Below are 19845 nucleotides of genomic sequence, written 5' to 3' on the forward strand. Positions count from 1 at the left end.
TATGAAATATATCAAGGTATACTAAGTTTAGTCCCAAGTTTTTAACACTTAAAAATATTGATACTATGAACAAAATTTTGGTATAGATTTTGGTCTGTCTGTCTGTCTTCTGTCTGTCCGTCTGTCATCACGATAACACTCAAAAACAAAAAGAGATATTAAGCTGAAATTTTTATAGCGTGCTCCGTAGGACCCATCTTGTAAACCGTTAGAGATAGAACAAAAGTTTAAATGTAAAAAATTTTTCCTTATAAAAAATAAACAACTTTTGTTTGAAATATTTTTTCGTAAACATCACTGTTTACCTGTGAGGTCACAAATTAGGCTCAAATTGAACAGTATATATTATATAGGAATATCAGTTATATATGTGTGTGTAATGTGACAGAGTAATCAACACTGTCTGTACATGGTATTTAAACAATTAACTCAGTCAATTATTTGTTTTCACTTTTTTTAAATGAGTTTAAATTAGAATTTAAAATAATTTAATTGCTTTAATATTTGGATAAAAGTTACAGAGGGTATTGAGATTACCACACATTCGGTTTTTTTACCCTTCTTCTTTTAGTCCCCCTTTAACAGATTGATTCACGTATTCTTTTTGCTTGGTAATATATCAGCCTATGTTCGTGGTGTAATGTTTGCCACATATGGGTCCATACCTTTATTCTTAATTCAGATTTCTAACTTGAAAAACTTTTTGTTTCGATTAAAAATTGATTACATAATAAATAAAAATTTTCATTTATTAAAAATATTATGAAATATTGTATTATATAATTTTTATGAAACATATTTGATAAAATTTTTACATATTTAATAACTATAGGTAATATTTTGTTACACCTACTTATTAATTGAATGTACGAAATTATTGACCTTCATATAATCGAACATTTTATAACTGGCTCAAAAACATAATACGTAAATTGTATGAAATGGAATTTTATTTTTTTTTTCATAATAAAATAAAAGATATCATAAAACTTTATCGTAAAATGAAATTTTTATTTGAATATTTGTTAATAGGAAATTATTTAATATGATATGCACTTTGATAATTGTAAAGCCAAGGATATAAATTATATTATCAATCTATTATTTATTCAGGGTTATGGCATTTTATATTATTACAAAATCCCCCGATGTAAAATTGCAATTATATAATTATACATTTTATATTTTATTTTTACGAATTCTGATTAACGATGTTCCAGCATGGTATTTGCAGTTTCTATGTTAAAGCAATGGTACAATTTTTTTTTCGACAGAATTTAACGAAAAATTAAATTTAAGAATTTAATAATGCTTACTATTAATTCCCAAAGTTTCAGAAATTTTGACCGTTTAAAATGGGAAATAATTATGCCAACGTCCCAATTTCGATCAATTTACGTCAAAATTAATATCTCGAAAGTGAAAACTAATTTCAAAATTTTTTTTTTAGAATTTTATTGTATAAACATTTTTTTCTACTTTTTCTTCAATATATAATAATATCATAAAAAATAGTTGGAGAGACCGGACATTTTACATGCTTTAAATGGGACATGACATGAAATCTGTCGAAAAGTGATTTCATGCTGGTACTACCTTAAGGACGTTCTAAAAAAAAAAAAAATGTGGGTATGAAAATATTTGAGACTTAAGTTTTAAATTTTGAGGGAGGACTTTGTAAGAAATCACCAAATAAATATAAAAAATTAATCATATTGCTCCAACATCCGAAAGACCACAAGTTCAAGCTCAAAATTAGTTTATTTATCATCAAATTACAATATATATTACCTAAATAAGATCTTAAATTAATACTTCCTAGCCTAAACTTTACCTATAATACATCATTTAAAATTAAAATTAAACATAAACATTTTACGTCGTTCTTGAATGGAAAATTTAATAAAAACAATTGAAATCAAGTAACAGCACCACATGAGATGCTTTACCCTAAAGAGAATTTAGAGAATTCAAAAGATGTGAAAGATAATATTGAACTTATTGAAATAAAGTAAGAAAACTTTGAAAAACAATTCGTGCTCAAATCGAGGTTATCTTTATCGTACATTTAAAATAAAGTTATCATTTGATCATTTAATCACTATTTAGTAGTTAGAAACACACACACAAGGTCGACAAATAGTTAAGTTTTAAAAAAAAAGTGTTCTGTAATTGGAAATAATAGAAAAACGCTTATAATTCCATTACGTAACAACATAATTTTACTGATAAATAATTTTTATCAATTTTCATTGAAACTATAAAAATTTTTAGTTAACCTTAATCTTGAAAGAATTTCATGTTCAATAATAAAAAAAACTATTGTTTAAGTAATTATTTATTCACTTCCTAATGACGTTAACACATATTATCAAGATTTTTTTTTTCGGTCCGTAGACCAAAATTCTGGTTTTTTTTTTTAAAGACATTTACTATGCTAGTATCAATTCATTTTGACTGTCAATACCGATGGTGTAGCTAAGTGGATAAGCGCCCCGATACATAGGAAAAAAATTGACAGTGAAAGACAACGATGTACATTCCAATATATTATAAATGTGAAAGTAAGGATGTGTATTTGTTTGTTCGTTACACTTTCACACAAAAACTACCGAATGGATTTGAATGAAACTGTACAATAATATAGCTCATACATCAGAATAACACGCTATAATTTATAAAGAAAGAATATATTAGAAAAAATAAATGTATTCCATAACATTTAACTACACCGACTATGAGAATCATTTCGAACCATAAATTATAGATTTCTGTAAAATTGTGAATGAGATACATTTAATTCGTGGCCACCTGCGCTTTTCTTTTCAATGTTTAGCAGACTCTCTGAACTTTAGGGTCATGATGCACTGCACCACCTAGCCCTTTGATAGTTACGCCACTGGTGAATAAATCTGCTGCTTAGCGGAGATGTAATTTTTGTATTGTCTCTTAAACCGCCAAAGTTGATTTTTAATAAAAAGAATAATGTCTAATATAAAATTTTTGTTGCAATTTTTAATTACAATATTTTGGTTTTTGATAATTAATGTATAGTGATATTTAAAACATTAGGTTTTTAACATTTTTTTAAACTTTCTTTTACAATCACAAATTACAATAAATAAAATACTTTTAAGTTTCTTAAATATGGTTCTGAAAGTGAATTTTTATTATTTAAATACCAAAGGTGAACAACGTTGTTGTATTTATAAAACTATTTTTAAATCGTCTTCGACTTTTTTTAGAAAGGGATTCGTTTTCATGGAAACTCTGCAACCAATCATTAAATTAACCTGATTTTTATACCTTTTGGATCAAAATTACCCAATCCATCGAGTTTCATCAAATTCCAAAACTTTTCTCGAATTTTTCTAAGGGGTATTAACAAAGGGGTATTTTTATACTTTTTGGATCAAAATTACCCCATTCACCGAGTTTCATCAAATTCCATAACAAAATTTTTTTTTGCGTTTTTCTCGATTTTTTCAAAGGGGTACCCCTTGAAAAAATTGCAAAAAATCGAAAAATTTTTTTTATTTCCAATTTCGATAAAACTCAGTATATAAGGTAATTTAGACCCAAAAAGTACTCGGGCTCATTTGTTGACTGGTCGAATAGTTTTTGAGATACGGACTCAGAAACTCTGCATCCAATCATTAAATTAACTTGATTTTTATACTTTTTGGATCAAAGTTACCCCAACCATCGAGTTTCATCAAATTATTATTTATTAAAATACAGTGATTGGTAAATCCTACATCCCAGGGAGTTGATGGGTGGCTCCAATCTACATATCAAACGGAAAAAGTTAACTTAATTTCTCGAATCGTTTGGGAAAAATACTAACAATAGAATTTTTTGACAAAATAATAAATAAATTCAGATAAAGTGATAAAATTTTGACTATTGAATAAATCAATAAAAAAACATATTTTAAATTCAAATATAATAAAGTTTTGCGTATTTTTCAAATAGATATCGATGACTCTATATCCAAAAATAGTACAACTCAATTAGAAGAAATGATACACAAATTGAAAGGAAAAATAACAAAAAGAATTATATTAAAAAAAAGTAAATTTAATAACCTTGAATTTTGAATAAAATAATTTATTAAATGCTGTTTAAAGTATAAAATGATGATGTTACGGATATTGACCCAGCCACGGCCCTCAACTTATATAAAATTATCATGATTTTATGATCAAAATTAATATATTTAACCTTCTATAATACAACATATAATATAATACATACTTTATTTTAATATACAGTAGCATTAACGATTTAATATCTTTTTATTTTATTTCTTTTTACTTTTAATTTAATTTTGAGGGTTCATTGTTATAAGTACTTAGTGTGGTTAATTTGATAATAATTATAATGTTCATATCAATTGGATTATTAAAAATTATACAGGAAAACGTCTTTCAAAATTTTTAACAAAATATTTCATGTATATTAAATTAATTAATTGTGAGGGGAGATATCACACGCTATCATACGCTCCTGAAAGATTTCCTGTGTACCTCCTAGTTTATACATTCAAGGAAATTCATAGCCAGTGTGTGAATCTGTTAAATCAGTCAAGTATTAGAATGATTAAGAACGCCTATTTGCGATTCCAAAATACTGAGCTGACTCTCTGACTGATTTAAAAGTTGTAAACATTAGCTTTGACAATATAATTAATGCTTCGGTCAAATAATTTCTTTCCTTATAGATGATAGAAAACAAATATTTTGTGGATGTACCACTATCTTGAATTTGAGGACGTATTTCGTTCCCTAGTAGTTTTAAGTATCTTTGGTCAAAAGAATTTTTGGTAAAATTAAAATTCCTAGAACAAAAGTGTCGCAGTTTCATTTTTCTTAAAAACATTTCACTAGAATTTACTAATTAATTTTTTTTAATATATTGTAACCAATGATATTTTGACAGGAAATTTTTGACAGGTATCTACGGCATTGAAAAACAGTTTAATAATAATATTAATACTTTACTTAAAATAAATAAATTGATAAACAGACAAATTCCAAAATATTATCAACATCCGGCCATCCAAATAAAAAAAACAATAAGAAAGGTAAAAATATTCTAATTATTTGACTGAATGTAAAAATATTTAAATATAATAACATTTTTTCCAATATTTGTCGTTTTATTAAATGCCAAATAAAAAATAATATTTTTTGTATATATTATTATTTTACGTAAAAAAAAATGGTAGCTAATACAGAAAAAATATAAGAAATTGAAGGTGAAATAACATTATTAAGGATTCAGCAAATAAGAGCCAAACAATCATACAAAATTGAAAATAATACACATATGCCAGGATTTGAACCCTGCAGTTTTCTGGCTCTAAATAAGAACGTAGATAGATCCTCTCAGCAAAAGGCATTTTTCTAAATCAGCAGAATACATCGTTAATATAGCGTAAAATTGATTAAATTGCTTAGAAACGAAAATTTACTGTAAAATTCTCGCCATTTTTGAATTCTAACAGCAAGTCTGTCTATAATTACTAGATATAATGTCACTCTGAATGTTTCCCGACGAGATAATAAAGAAATGATATCTGTGGCAGATTCATCTGCTGTAAGCTTTCTGTTCCGTATCCTTTTTGTGTCCTTTTCATTTTCTTTGACAGTTCCAAGGCTTACTGTTTATCATTTTTAAAAATTTGCATTTTTTCCAAAAATTATGTGAATTAGACTGTCATAGATTTGAATAATTGTACAAATGTCAATATCAACGGACTGTAATGTTTTGCATACTTACAATTAATTTCATGTATGTTTAAAACCTGCCTGTAAGCACGTGCCTACTTTGCGTTGCATCTGAGCCTCCATCCATTTGAGAAGGCCCCCAAAATATAGTTAATTTTATCTTCAACTCTTTGTCTTATATAAAATATCTTATACCTTAGTGATAAAGTCATTGAGTTTTTCGTAAATAATTGTATAGTATATACTAGTATAGTGGAATATCAGTTGGATTATGAAGATGATCTTGATATCTAAAGGTTGTTGTCTCAAGGTCAATGTCTTCACATTCATATAGTAGTGAATATCTGTTGTTTGATCCATCCACCCTATCCTTGTAATTCTAAGTATTGGTATTGGTATGGTATAGCATGGTAGTATGGTACCTACTACAATGGTATGATGGTATATTATGATTTAACATTTTATATACCAAAAACTTATACCATGTGTGTTTGTACCATCTAGGCATATACATATCTGTCATATCTGTGGTATGACAGAATACATCCGTTTAGTAATGGATCTAAGCGTGAGGTATTATATATAACCCAACCCAACCCAACCAATGTGTTGTAAAACTACAGATACGATACGACAGATCTTCTGTTGTATGCATGCAGAGAGTGGGAGTATTGTTGCATACTTACTAGTTATCTGTAACTAAAAAACTCCCACTTTCCAAGCGTCTTCCAGCTGATGTTCAATACATGTATATAATACCTCTCGCTTAGATGCATTACTAAACGGATGTATTCTGTCATACTAAAGATATGTATATGTGCCTAGATGGTACAAACACACATGATATATTTTTTTATGTTAAAGTCTGTCCGTCAATGTGTGTGGCCTTTGCAGGAGCATAACTACCTTATGTGTGTCTGTGTTTGCTGTGAAGACCAAAGACCTTATGTTAATCATCATCGTATACCACTTTTTTTATTTTTAATATAAAATATAAATTTTTTTTTTTTATTAACTTATCCAAAATTTTTGCATATTTTGAAAGACGGTTATAAGAGGAAGTGATATTATTTTGTCTAGCATTCGTTTTTAAAATAATTATAGTTCAAGAACCAGACTTAAAAATGCTATTGCTTAATACTTTTTTTTAACCCTGCGTCCATCGCGTGATAATCTTAAAGTTTTTTTTTTTCAATTATGAAATAACTATGGACGACAGAAGTGAATGTAATACATATTATAAATATTCTAGTATTCATTAAAACAAATTTCATTCCAATTATGATATTCAAATGTCCTGGGACTACAAAAATGCTTCGCACTGTCGAAGTCTGGTAGTTGATTTCGATTACAGTGTTGTCAGATACTTAAACTAGCCGTAGGTCCATCTATGTCTTATTATTTGAACTATATCTAATTATGATTTATCAAATATTCTCTATGTTTTATTTTTGCAATAAAATGTGATTAAAAATCTATTTTGAGGTGATGTTATCAAGGTAATAGAGAACTTGCATGTTTCATAATTTTTTTATGAAATTTACCATTGAAAATGGTTTTTTTAAACTATTCAAAGCCCAGTGACGTCAAAACATCGTATTTGACGTCAAATACTATGTCCGAACTGCCTGTCTAATATTTGTCTAATTAGTAGTTTAAAATGATTATATTATATACTTACAAAATAGTTCGATTTTAAAACAACTAACAATTTTTGGTAACGATTAAATTTTTAATCGTTTACTTAATGTTTACTTAATGTTTTATTGTAATTTAACATAACTTACTTAAATTTGTTAGAAAATAGTATTAAATTTTCAATATAAAACGAATCAAATCCATAAACTTATATGTCCATCCATACAATTATATTAATTAAGTAGTGTGTAGTTACTATGAATACAATGTAATTTTACATTGGTATCAATCAAATTCAATGTTAGAATTGTATATCCTTTTAAATTAGATAAATTTATCAATTTAAAATAATTTTTTAATGAATTAATTCTATAAGTCAATGTTCATTAACATTTTTTTATACTTCCTTATCACATTTTCAATATCATTTCACTTCATACAAATTATGTATCAATATCATTATACTTATTCGCTAATTAAGTATTTAACAAGAATGTACTTCAAATATTTTATTATTAGTTTATGAATTACGATGATCGAGAAAGAGACAGGGAAACACTTTTAATCTAAATGAGGCCATTAATTAGGGGGATTATATGCAAACAAATTGATTAGATTTATTTAAATTTATGACAATTACATAAATTTAAAAAGTATATAAAGAGTGACTAAAGATCATTTTCTTCATTTCCCACTAGCAGAGTCTTCTACCGTAAAGCAAGCTGGGCAGAACTCAATAGAGCGAATTAACATCTGGGTGATTCTATATATGCCTGACACTACATTTAACCCAAAATTCTTGTTATTTTGTGTCATATTAGGTAACGGCTTAAGTTTTAATATAGTTTTATGCTTGATTCTATATTTAACCTTCTGTAGTAAAAAATGTGCCCATAAAACTTTATGGGCACATGTGACTGATAGCCTGGTTGCGTTGAAGTCAAAATTAGCCATTTCTGTCAGAAATTTAAAGAGGCTAGTTTATTTACACTTTTCCATGGAATCTCCCATCTACTTAATTCACACCAATCCGAACTTTAACAGCTAATGACTTTTGAATATCAAAAGCTAAATAATTAAACCCAAATTTTCAATCTTCGGTATTTCAAAAACTAATCCACATATTGTAACTTTATTCTTACTATTTGTCTAATTTTAACGACTTATAATAAAATTCATCACCAAAATTTTGAATATTATTTTTCTATTTAATTTTATTTAAAGTGGAATTCAATTAATTTCATTAGCAGGTACGTAATCATAATCATATTAATATAATTATGTTATTTGTATTTCATATATTTATCAATGACCTTCAATTAATTATTGACGTTTATTCAGAAATATTTTATCACTCATTGGAATAATGTTATTATTCATTGATTTTTGAAAATTATATAAATATTTTATTAATTATTATTATTATTTTAACATATTTTAAACTAGTTCTTTTCATAATTAATTTATCACAAAAATTCACCACAAATTTAATAAATCATCAAAAAATTTTAATTAATTTTATATTTATGTAGTAAGAAAATAAAGTTCGAAAACTAAAACCCCGACAATTACAGGATCGCGCTCTTAAAATTATGAAAACAAGAAAATATTTTCATCTGAAATTGTTAAGATAAGTAAAATTGTCATTACCGTCGGGGGATCTCTTTTCGGTCCTGTGGAAAACTGTTTAACCTTAGGAGTCTCCCGTCTGTAATGACAGATTGTCTGGGTTTAAGTTTTCGAGCTTTACTTAATTTCGTGAGAGTATAACAACATATATATATATAAATCAATTTTTTGGGAAAACTTTCAGTTCGTTTCTGCCTAAACTGTATGGTTTGCGAAAAATCATTTCGAACAAAAAATGTTGCTTTTTAAATCAATAAAAACTTTTATATTTAAAGTATTCATCGATCTGTTACCAGTTACGGAGTAGACAGGCCTTTTCTATTTACCCAACATTTTTTGCTTGAAGCTTAAGTCTACTTAAAAAAAGATATCCTGTATATTATTTTTATATTCTGTTTTTCTGACACATCGTGATATCTTCCTTGTTCTTTTATAAATTTGATGATGATTAAATGATTGACCCCTCATTCTAAAACTCATCGTACTGACAAATGACGAAAATTAGCCTCATGATCATAAAAATTTACTGCTTAAGAAAAAACAGCTAGAGAAATAATTTTAAGATTTTATTTTGTTCAGTATGTAATTTGTTTATCATATCTGTAATAAAATTGCCTATGAATAAAAAGAAAGTAAATTATCTTTAATATTTATCTCTTGAATATTATTTCTTTAGCCTAGTTTTAGCAAGGGGTACCACACTCCGAGATTCCGTAAGGGTCGAGTTAGTATTGTATATTTGTCTTTTTTTTAAATACGTATACTTTTTTTAATCAGTCAATTAATGACGTACGATCCTCAGGCAAAATAAATATTATTCAATGCTTTAGTCACTATCGATTCAGACTGATTTTTCCAGTTAAAATCAATATTGCCTGTTTTTGTTTCTCAGCTATAACCAATTCTGACTGGTTATGAATTTTGACTGTAACATATACCTATATAAATAATATAGGTATAAACGTATGTATATGTCATGTAGTGTAGAGTAGAGTATATAAAATAAAATATATATTTAAAAGAATAAAAAAAAAAACTAATAAAACAGTTTTATATTCGTCAAGGTTATATTGTACGTCACATTGTACATACACTGTATACACTGTGTATGTACGACTCGACTCGGCTGTAAGGCACGACCGACGCAGCCACCTTTTTCACAGATTATTATGATTATGATTATGATGATTGTTATTCATCGAACGGCCTCGAACTTGACTTTTATTTGTATTCACACAATTACTTGTATACCTTGTATGTTATATTGTATGTACATTTTGTATTTATGTGTTTTATATCAAAATATATTTATATTATATGTGTGTTCATATATCTATTCGTAATAATTATAGTACGGTTACTATAAGCAAATAAATTGGCAGTACAGAGTCGGTGTGGTATTGAAGTCGTGATAGTGCGACCCCTGTAGTTCACACGACTACCTTCCTAGTGGAAAAACATTAAAAAAAAGGTCTTGTTAGCCTTCATAGATTATTCTTCGAACATGTACTGCAGCTTATGCTGGAACGATCATTATCTCCATAGATAAATGATGTGTTTTATCCACTTTTCAGATTCTGTTGATTCAGTTTTTTCCAGTTTTTTTATTACCATTAAAAAACAGCTCAACTTATTCTGCTGAAAACTCTTTCAGTTCTTAAATACGCGATTACGCGTCGAATAAGCCCAGTCACGTGTTAATGTCATAACTGGTTCGCGCGATAATCGGACGAAAGAATTCTAAAGAAACATACTAACGAACGCACATACGTAAACACACACACACACACACACACACACACACACAGACATCACATTGAAAAGGTTTGATTCGGATAAGTACCTATTAGAAATGCAGCAGACAAAAGAAAATAGATTAAATTTCCTTCGAATGGTAAACTGAAAATGTTTGTTTTTTCCAATAACAATAATTCCAGGTTTTGATTCACTACCTCAAAAATCTAGAGGAGTGATATTGAAAGGTTTAAAGGTTGTTTTGTTACCCTTTTATTCTATTTACTAGCACACTTATTTATGTTTGAAGCAGCTGGACTATATTGATGTTAAGTATTATTACTGTAATGTAAAAATAAAATACTTAAAGGTAGCAATCGTTGCCAATACTTGCTATTTAAAATTGAAAAATAATAATAAATTTATTTGTTATTGTTATTATTGCCATATAATTGTTATGATTGGGAAAATTTTTATTTGCCTAATTATTGCCAATCATAAGTAAGTAATAATAAATTTATATTATACTAGGTCATTACAATAACATTTTTAGGATTCCGTATCAAACTATTTCAAGTCAAATCATTGTCATTAGAACCAAATTTTCGTCGTCTGTGGGTCCGTATACCTAAAGGAGAGTTTTGAGAGTTAAAATTTTGATAATTAGTAAAGTTATAGAAAATCTTTTGAACAATAACATTTGATCATTTTACTGTAAAACTCATAGATATGTAAACCCAACTCGACCTCACTTTTTATGCCCTGAGCACGCTATAAAATTTCAGCTATATATCTTTGTTTGTTTTTGAGTTATCGTGTTGACAGACAGCCTTATGAACACCTATACCAAAATTTTGCTCGTAGCGTCAATATTTTTAAGCGTTACAAACTTGGGACTAAACTTAGTATACCTTGATATATTTCATATACATGGTATAAAAAAGATATTATTATTATTATAATAATAATATTATTATTATTATTATTATTATTATTATTATCTCTTCAGGGAAATATTACACCCAATATAGATTTCCGGGGGCATAAGGTATGATTCAACTTTTACCCGGTTATGTCAAAAACTTTACTTTTTAAGACTTTGTGCCCGTGATGCATTTTGATCTACTTACCAAGAACGATCGGATCTGTGGATTCGGGAATTTTGAATGGAGTCTTTTTTATATAGGGATAAAAACTGAGTTGTCTTTTTAACTGAAATTGGTTTTGAAATACCGGAAATTTTATTTCACTTTCATACGCTTCGATTTTATGTAACTACGATTAAAATTACAAATCTATAAAATTTGGAAAATTGAAAATAATACTGTAGGACTTACATAGGTAATATATGTGTCAACAGCGGTTTATATAACTTAATTTATAAACACAATAAAAGTTTTGACCTTGTATTTTGGCACTAATCTGTTGCAATATTATTTTTTTTATGAATTCATAAATATTTGAATATTGAATAAGCAAATATTTTACCTTGAAATATAATACTCAATTTTATATATTTTTCAAATTTTTTTCAATACAATGAAGCAATACAGATAAAAAAACATGATATGTGCAATACAAGAAGAGCAAAATGAATTCATCACGCAGGGTCTATTTAAGGAGATATACAAGGATTGAATAATACTAGGGATTTCAATAAAACTTTCCCTCTAAAATTAAATTAGTGAAATTTTCACTAATTCAGCTAGTGAAATTTTTTTCACTGTAAAATTAGTGATTTTACTAGATTAATCAGTGAAACATTCACTATCTCAATTAGTGATTTCAATTTTCAATAATTCAATAGTAGTTTTCATCAATTAGCAGTTGCTTTGTCACTAATTGTATTAGTCAGTTTAGAATTCACTAATTATGCAGTTATTTTTACTTGATTATCAGTGATTTTATGACTAATTGCATTGATGGCTTTGATTTTCACTAATTTATCAGTGATTGTTCCCCTTTTTATTTAAAGTAGGCTCTTTATTTACTTGTACGAACGGAGACATATAACATACTTGTATGAACCAAGACATAACAGTATAATAAAAGAATATTTTAGTTTTATGACCTATGATTCTTTCATTACTTCAACAGTTTCAAATGATCTTTCGTGCAAAGAAGACTGTCAAATTTTGATTTAAAAATTTTGATCCAGAGTAAGTGAAGTTTTTTCTCTTGTAATCAGTTACATTGCAATGTTTTAATCATAGCGCCGGCACACAAAATTTTTTAATCCAATAGTTATTTTATATGTTTCTAGGAAGAGAGGAATTTGAAAAAATTTTCCGAAGAAGTCACTGCGAACTCCAAAGAAAGCATTCAACCCTACATAATAATAGAATCGGGACAATCTGGAAACAGTTCATTTATTCAAGGCGATGGAAGTAGGCAAAAAACTGGAACCAATATTTGCATTTGATTGACTATACAGATGTTATTATGTATTAAATTTGGAGTATCCAAAGGAATTAATGAATTTTTATAATTTAATCGATTATTTAATTTTTTAAATGGGAGTAAAACCCAAAAATATTGTATCAGTGAAACAATATTTTTGAATGAAATGAAACAATGAAAAATATACTTTTGCAGTAACCGATAACTTTCTTTCTAGTGCTTCAACTAGAAAATTTATAAAATATGATGAACAAAGACAATAAAATTTTTATTAAATGAACATATTTTTTCCTTTTCCTAATAAAAAATTATTTTACTTAAAAGTACCCAATTGAATAGAAAAGTATTTATAACTGATAAATTAGTGAATTTTGCTAATTCACAACAATAAAAGAATTAGTAAATTCTGTTAATTTAATTGGCGATTTTCACTAATAGACCGTTTGATGTAACTAATGGATTAGTGAAAAGTACTGTCACCATTAAATTAGTTATTTTCACTCACAAATTAGTGATTTAAATTTTCACTTATAAATTAGTGAAATATATTTCCATTTATCAATTAGTGAATCTTATTTTCACTGATGAATTAGTGATTTCTTTTTTCACTGAATCATTCAGTGAATTTTCACTAATTCTAAGTTGCTGGATTTCAACTAAAAAAATTAGTGAAATTTCACTGTGAATTAGTGAAATTTCACTAATTTAATTTTAGAGACTTATAAATACATTTCTTGATTAACAAAGTTTCCAAAAATCACAAAAAATTCCTAGGTAATCGGACTTTTTATTATTATTTTATCGTTCAAAGTTGGCTAAAAAAATGATGAATCATATAGGTTATCCTTTTCAATTGGATATTCCTATATCAAAAAATCTAGAGAGTGTGATAAAAAACTATCCAAAATATTGATACAATCTTGTAATTTATAATACATAATACCATAAAAATATAAGGTTGTCGATGATGAATTTTAACTTAATTATTAGTTCATCGAAGATCCATCATTTGATGAATAGAGACGACTGTAGTTAGAGTATTGATGATTGAAGAGAGATATATATATTATCAAATTTAGAAGCATCACTTGTACACAATATATTATATATTTTTGTAGTTGCATGATATTGTAAAGCTAAAAATAACACATTACTTGATAAACCAAATACATGTATGTACAGTGCATATAAACCAAAACTTTTTTTACAATATTGTTGAGAAACAAACACCTTAATCGATAGATATTTTTCTACTTTATGGTTCAGCTAGTTACAAAAGTATGCTTTTCAGATTTTTTTTAAACTATTACTTATTTTTTAAGGATGTATGAGCATGACAACAATGTTTGATTTAAAGGCTCAAAATTTGTTTGTAGGTAGTCTTTTACTCAAAGAATATGTGGTTAAAATTTCAGCTTAGGTATCCGTGCAAATTTTTAAGAAAAAAGTCATTAAAAATCGATATAAAATACATTGGCTCTTATGGAGGAATCTCAAAAAACGACATATTTTGGAAGTTTTTGATAATTTTCATTTGGAATGAATGAAAACAAATTTAAAAAAAACTTTTTAATAGAAAGTAAACATATTAGCAATGAATTAGAAAAGAAAAAAACTAAGTGTCACCGTCCATATAAGGGATGTAAGAGCAGGGTAGATTAAGGGTTGGAATTATTTTTATCTTATTTTCAACTTTGATGATGAATTTTGTTATAACTTCATGAATGTAGACGAAAAATAAGAATAAAATTTTTCGATATGTGTCTTGGTTTTCGAAATATCGAAAGCTAAAAAATTAAACAAAATTTTCAATTTTCGATATTTTGAAAATTAAGCCAGATATCGAAAACTTTTCGTCTTATATCGTCAAGTAATAATATAAATTTATCATCAAAATTGAAAATATCTATTTTTAAATTTGTGCCCCCACTACCATGCTCATACATCCTTAAATACTGATCAAGAAATATAATACAAGCTTGTCTCTAAAAAGTATTTTATATTTTTTTTTCCGGTAAACCATATGTGTATGCAAAAGGAATATCTCAATAAAATGAATTCTGCAATATCAATTATTACCATGTTGATAGACAAAATGGTTTAAAAGTTTTAAACTTTTAAAATTCTTGTCGAATAAATAGATTGATCTAAAAATAATCTGATGTAAAAAAAAAAACGAAAAAAAAATATTTACAGGGTGTTCTATAATTGACTGTAGAACTCTAAACTTCCTAAATAAGCTTATCAGAACGAACGAAAAAGCTCTTTACCAAATTTCGATCCGATGCGTACTTTTCGAGACAATAACCAAATCAATTATTAAATGATTTACTTCAAATTTTATAAGATATCAGCGCTGCGATTTAGCTGTTCCCTCCACCCACTATGCTCCCTGCCAATAGTCTTCTTCGATAAAAAAGCTATCCAATTATAAAAGGATTTTTCAATTCGAACCAGTAGTTTGTGAGATAAGCGCGGTCAATCAAACAAACAAACAACCCCTTCAGCTTTTTTACGATAGCTAAGATGAATTTTAACATGAATACAACCTCTATTTTACCTTTCAGTCTGTGGATGTATAGACATTAAAATGTACTCAAAAAAAAAAGAATCAAGGAATGGTTATTTGCTTTGTACAGCTAAAATGCATTTTTTTTTTCATTGAATGGTATATTATAATTGCCACGTGCGATCAACATGTCCCAACATATTAAAAAGAAATGCATATGTGTGATATTCTTAAAAACTTCATATAGCAGTAAATATGCAACTGCAATGCAATATATACAGCTGTCAGCTAATTTACTCATCTCACATAATTATTCTCTGTTCAATACAGTTATTATGCCATCGTATTCTTGCACACGGCGTGTGTTTCGTGTTAATATTTTCATATCTACAGGATCTCACAAAAAAAAAGTTAAAAGGCTAAAGTGATGAGGATAGGAAGACTTCCATATCCCTACAAATTCAAGATTTGGATCTTAATCTTGAATACAAATTCTGTGTTCTTAGTTTTCATTCTACACGGTTTCTGGTGACATTAAATGTTTTTTTCATCCCCGAACCAAAAAGACTCATATAAACTCAATAACCTCTCCGATTTTGATAATTTTTACAAGCTTTTATTTAGTTTCACCTTTAGGTACCGTTGTCTGTCTGTAATCAAATCTTGCAAGTCAAATTTGATCCACTTCCCGGTTTCCGACTGAGCTTAAACTTTCCATGCACATTTAGCTTGGATGGCAATGCATAGTAAGGTTGTTGCGTCCTGATTTTCCCATCGCTTCCACCATATTTGATATATATACATTTTTTTTAGTCTTAAATTAAAAATTTTAATTAGAAATACTTTTTAAGGGACAACCTTTTGTTGTACTAAAAAGTAGATAATAATTTTTTATATGAGTCACTCATACTCGACTATTTGTAAAAGCTTGAGGCGTTTAATATGAAGAATGAATCAAAAAATAATTTGGCATGTGGAGTAGATGATGCGTTCCAATTCATTTTTGATATTTTAAATTGAGCGCCTCAAGCTTTCATAAATAGTCGGATATAAGTGATTCAAAGATAAAATTATTTTCTACTTTTTAGTACAATAAAACCTTGTTATTGAAAAGTATTTTTTATTAAAATTTTTATTTACAAGTAATGTGATCCAATATTTGGGGTTTATGTGTTACATTCTGTACCTTGTACCTTATGAATGAAGTTTAGCCTTCGTGATATGTGACCAAAAATATTTTTTTTAACGAAATAAATTCTTCTTTTACAATATTATGTTAATTGTAATTATGTACTTCGAAGGAACACATTTTTGGTGATTAATACATTGTTTTTTATATTCATAAAGAATATACAAAAAAAACGGAATGTTTTTTTTGTCTTAGTTTCAAACTGTGTTTATATAGGTTACGATATAAACGTCGCAGATGGATTACCGAATCAGCTGTTTTATATAACCGTTAGTTTGTTAAAAAAAACAGTTCCGTTATGCAAAGCAGCTGAAAGTATCATAATTGAAGGTATATTGCACAATATATTGCGAAAATTTAAGGTGAACATGTTTTCAGTAGACAAAAAATCGATGATTTACTGTATATTACGTTGGAGCATTTTAAAGCGACAATCTTTTGACAGAGATGGTTATTTGGTCATTACGTAAATAAATAAGCTACACCAATAAATATAAAAAAATATCTATGAAAATACTTGGCAATGATGATTAATTCCTGAATATATACTCAAACAATATTTGATGAACGAAACGGAAGTATCAAATTACAAAATGCAATGTCTGAGTAAAATAATTAATTGTATATATATCTTGTTAAGATTATGATTTATCATTTATTTATATACTTTCTTTATTATATATTTATTTTACAATACTGCACTGCATTTCAGTAATGACCGGAGTGTATCAGTCAAATTTTATTATATTGGATGTTCCACTAATAAACACTCCAAGTCGAAAAAACTGTAGCTTAACATGTCCATAAAACTTTTAAAAATAATTTTTTAAGAGTCTTATTTATTACATAAGGGCTGACTGACCATCCCTGTTCTAACAAGTAACTGATTGACAGTCATAACTGTTATTTATATGCAATATATAATCTGTAAAACAATTTAAATACCACAGAAATCACAACCTTTTCGATAGCATATATCCGACCTTTATTCTACCGTTCGCTTGACTGACCGCAGTATGTGTGCGCACACAACTACTTTAACCAATCCTCAAATGATCAGCTTTAGTAAATTGAACAATTTTTTTTTTGCCTGACTTTTAATCCATTAATTGCATCTATCATGTCTGAATTTGGGCTAAAATTTATATAAATGTAAAAATGGTAATTAAAAGTGGTTCTTTTCATTTTCGATTTTGGAAAATTAGAGTTTGTTAACTTTTTTAGTGAGTTATGAAGTATCTCATCAGAACGTTTAGAAGTAGGATGTTCAGACTTTAGTTTTAATCGAATAGATTTCGGGCAGGACTTTATAAATTTTAACAACTTATCTTAGCATACAAATACTCATAGTAACCATAAAATATTTTTAATATTTCACAGAATTTAAAAAATTAATAAATTTTATTATTTTACAAAAAATTTTCAATTTTCCACAGAATTTAAAAATATTAATAAATTAATTATTTTACTTACAAAATAACAACTTTTAACTGGCTGTCTAACTGGCGCTAATTCTTTAATTAAACCAAATGTGTATGTGTCATCGTTACTTTATAATTATGAATAAAAATGAAACAAGAACAAAATGTCACCTTGCTATTTATTTATATTTTTAACTAAATTACTTTACTGTCATCTAATTTATTAATTAGTATGAAAATTATTATTAAATTCAGTTTTATCCAGTTCAACACTTGAGTTTTATTTGCCTTTTAAATATCAAATGTGTCATACTAAACTTCTTGAAATAGTTTAAATGTTATTTTTTCAAATACAGAAGATGTCCTTTTTATGTTGAAAGTGTAGAAAGAATAGAATATGAAGAGTAATATTTGCCATTATATTAGACTTATTTTTTGCTTGTCCTTTATTTTAAAAGAAAGTTATTGGACAATAAGACACGTGAGATAAAAAGGCACAAAGTAACCAAGCAATTCTTTTGATCTTTTCGAGGGTAGATGGTTAAGGGTAGAGGGTAGAGGGTAGAATCTCGCCATCACAACAAAAATTAATATAATTAGTGGTTGTGATGAGCTAATATACTGCATGGTATATGCATGAGGGAGTGCACTTAGCCTCTCAAAATAATTGAGGAGATGAAAATAACACCGGGAAAGTTGGTAAAGCACATCTGTGGTATCACAATAGACTCTATGGCCTAAAAGTTTACTTCGTGGACAGCCATTATAACCTAACCAAACCTAGACCATGTTGTTGATCCCTTGTATTTTATTTGCATGTCCAGGAGTTGTGCGGAAAATCCTCTCGATAGCTGCATCGACATTTTAATACCAGTCAAAGAAATAGTTCTCTCTTTCTGTTTAAACCAAATGTTACACCAAGGCTCGATAATGGCAGTGAGACTTTGTCTACAAGGTATCACGAAATATAAACAGATTGGTAGCGATTAACTTACCCATAATATGATCCATTGGTGACGATGGAGTCAAGATTGAGCTAGCATTTAAAAGCCTTTGTTTGTCAGCCTCGGCAGGAACCTTGGGAAAGTTTTATAAATCGAGCCTTCGTTTGCCAAACTCGTCCTGTCCTTGACCGAGGATAATAAATTAATTAATTTTAGTACAACGATTAGTCGTGTGAGAGAAGAGGCTTGACTTACTAGTTTTAAAATGTCAATAAAGTAACCAGGGTCTCAAATCTAGGGTCTAGAAAAATGTAAGATGTCCTAATATGTAGTTTGACAAAGTATCAATTAAACTACAAATTAATTCATAGTATAATAGCCATCCTGCGAAATATATTAAAAAAATTTCTAGGATGTATACATTAATATTTTATAATTTCTAGTTAAAAATTAAAATATAATACTTATATTTGATTTATGAATTAATTACACCAATGAAAACTTTAGTATTTTTATACATGAAATAAATATGAATGAAGTAATTATTTTAATGTACGTATTATTATTTATTCTATTTATTAATTGTTATCGAAAATAAAATTATAATTGACTCAGCATCCTGCTTCATGAGTCAGTCATATATTCATTT

The sequence above is a fragment of the Chrysoperla carnea genome, chromosome 3 (assembly GCF_905475395.1).
Source record: "Chrysoperla carnea chromosome 3, inChrCarn1.1, whole genome shotgun sequence".
NCBI classification, from domain to species: domain Eukaryota; kingdom Metazoa; phylum Arthropoda; class Insecta; order Neuroptera; family Chrysopidae; genus Chrysoperla; species Chrysoperla carnea.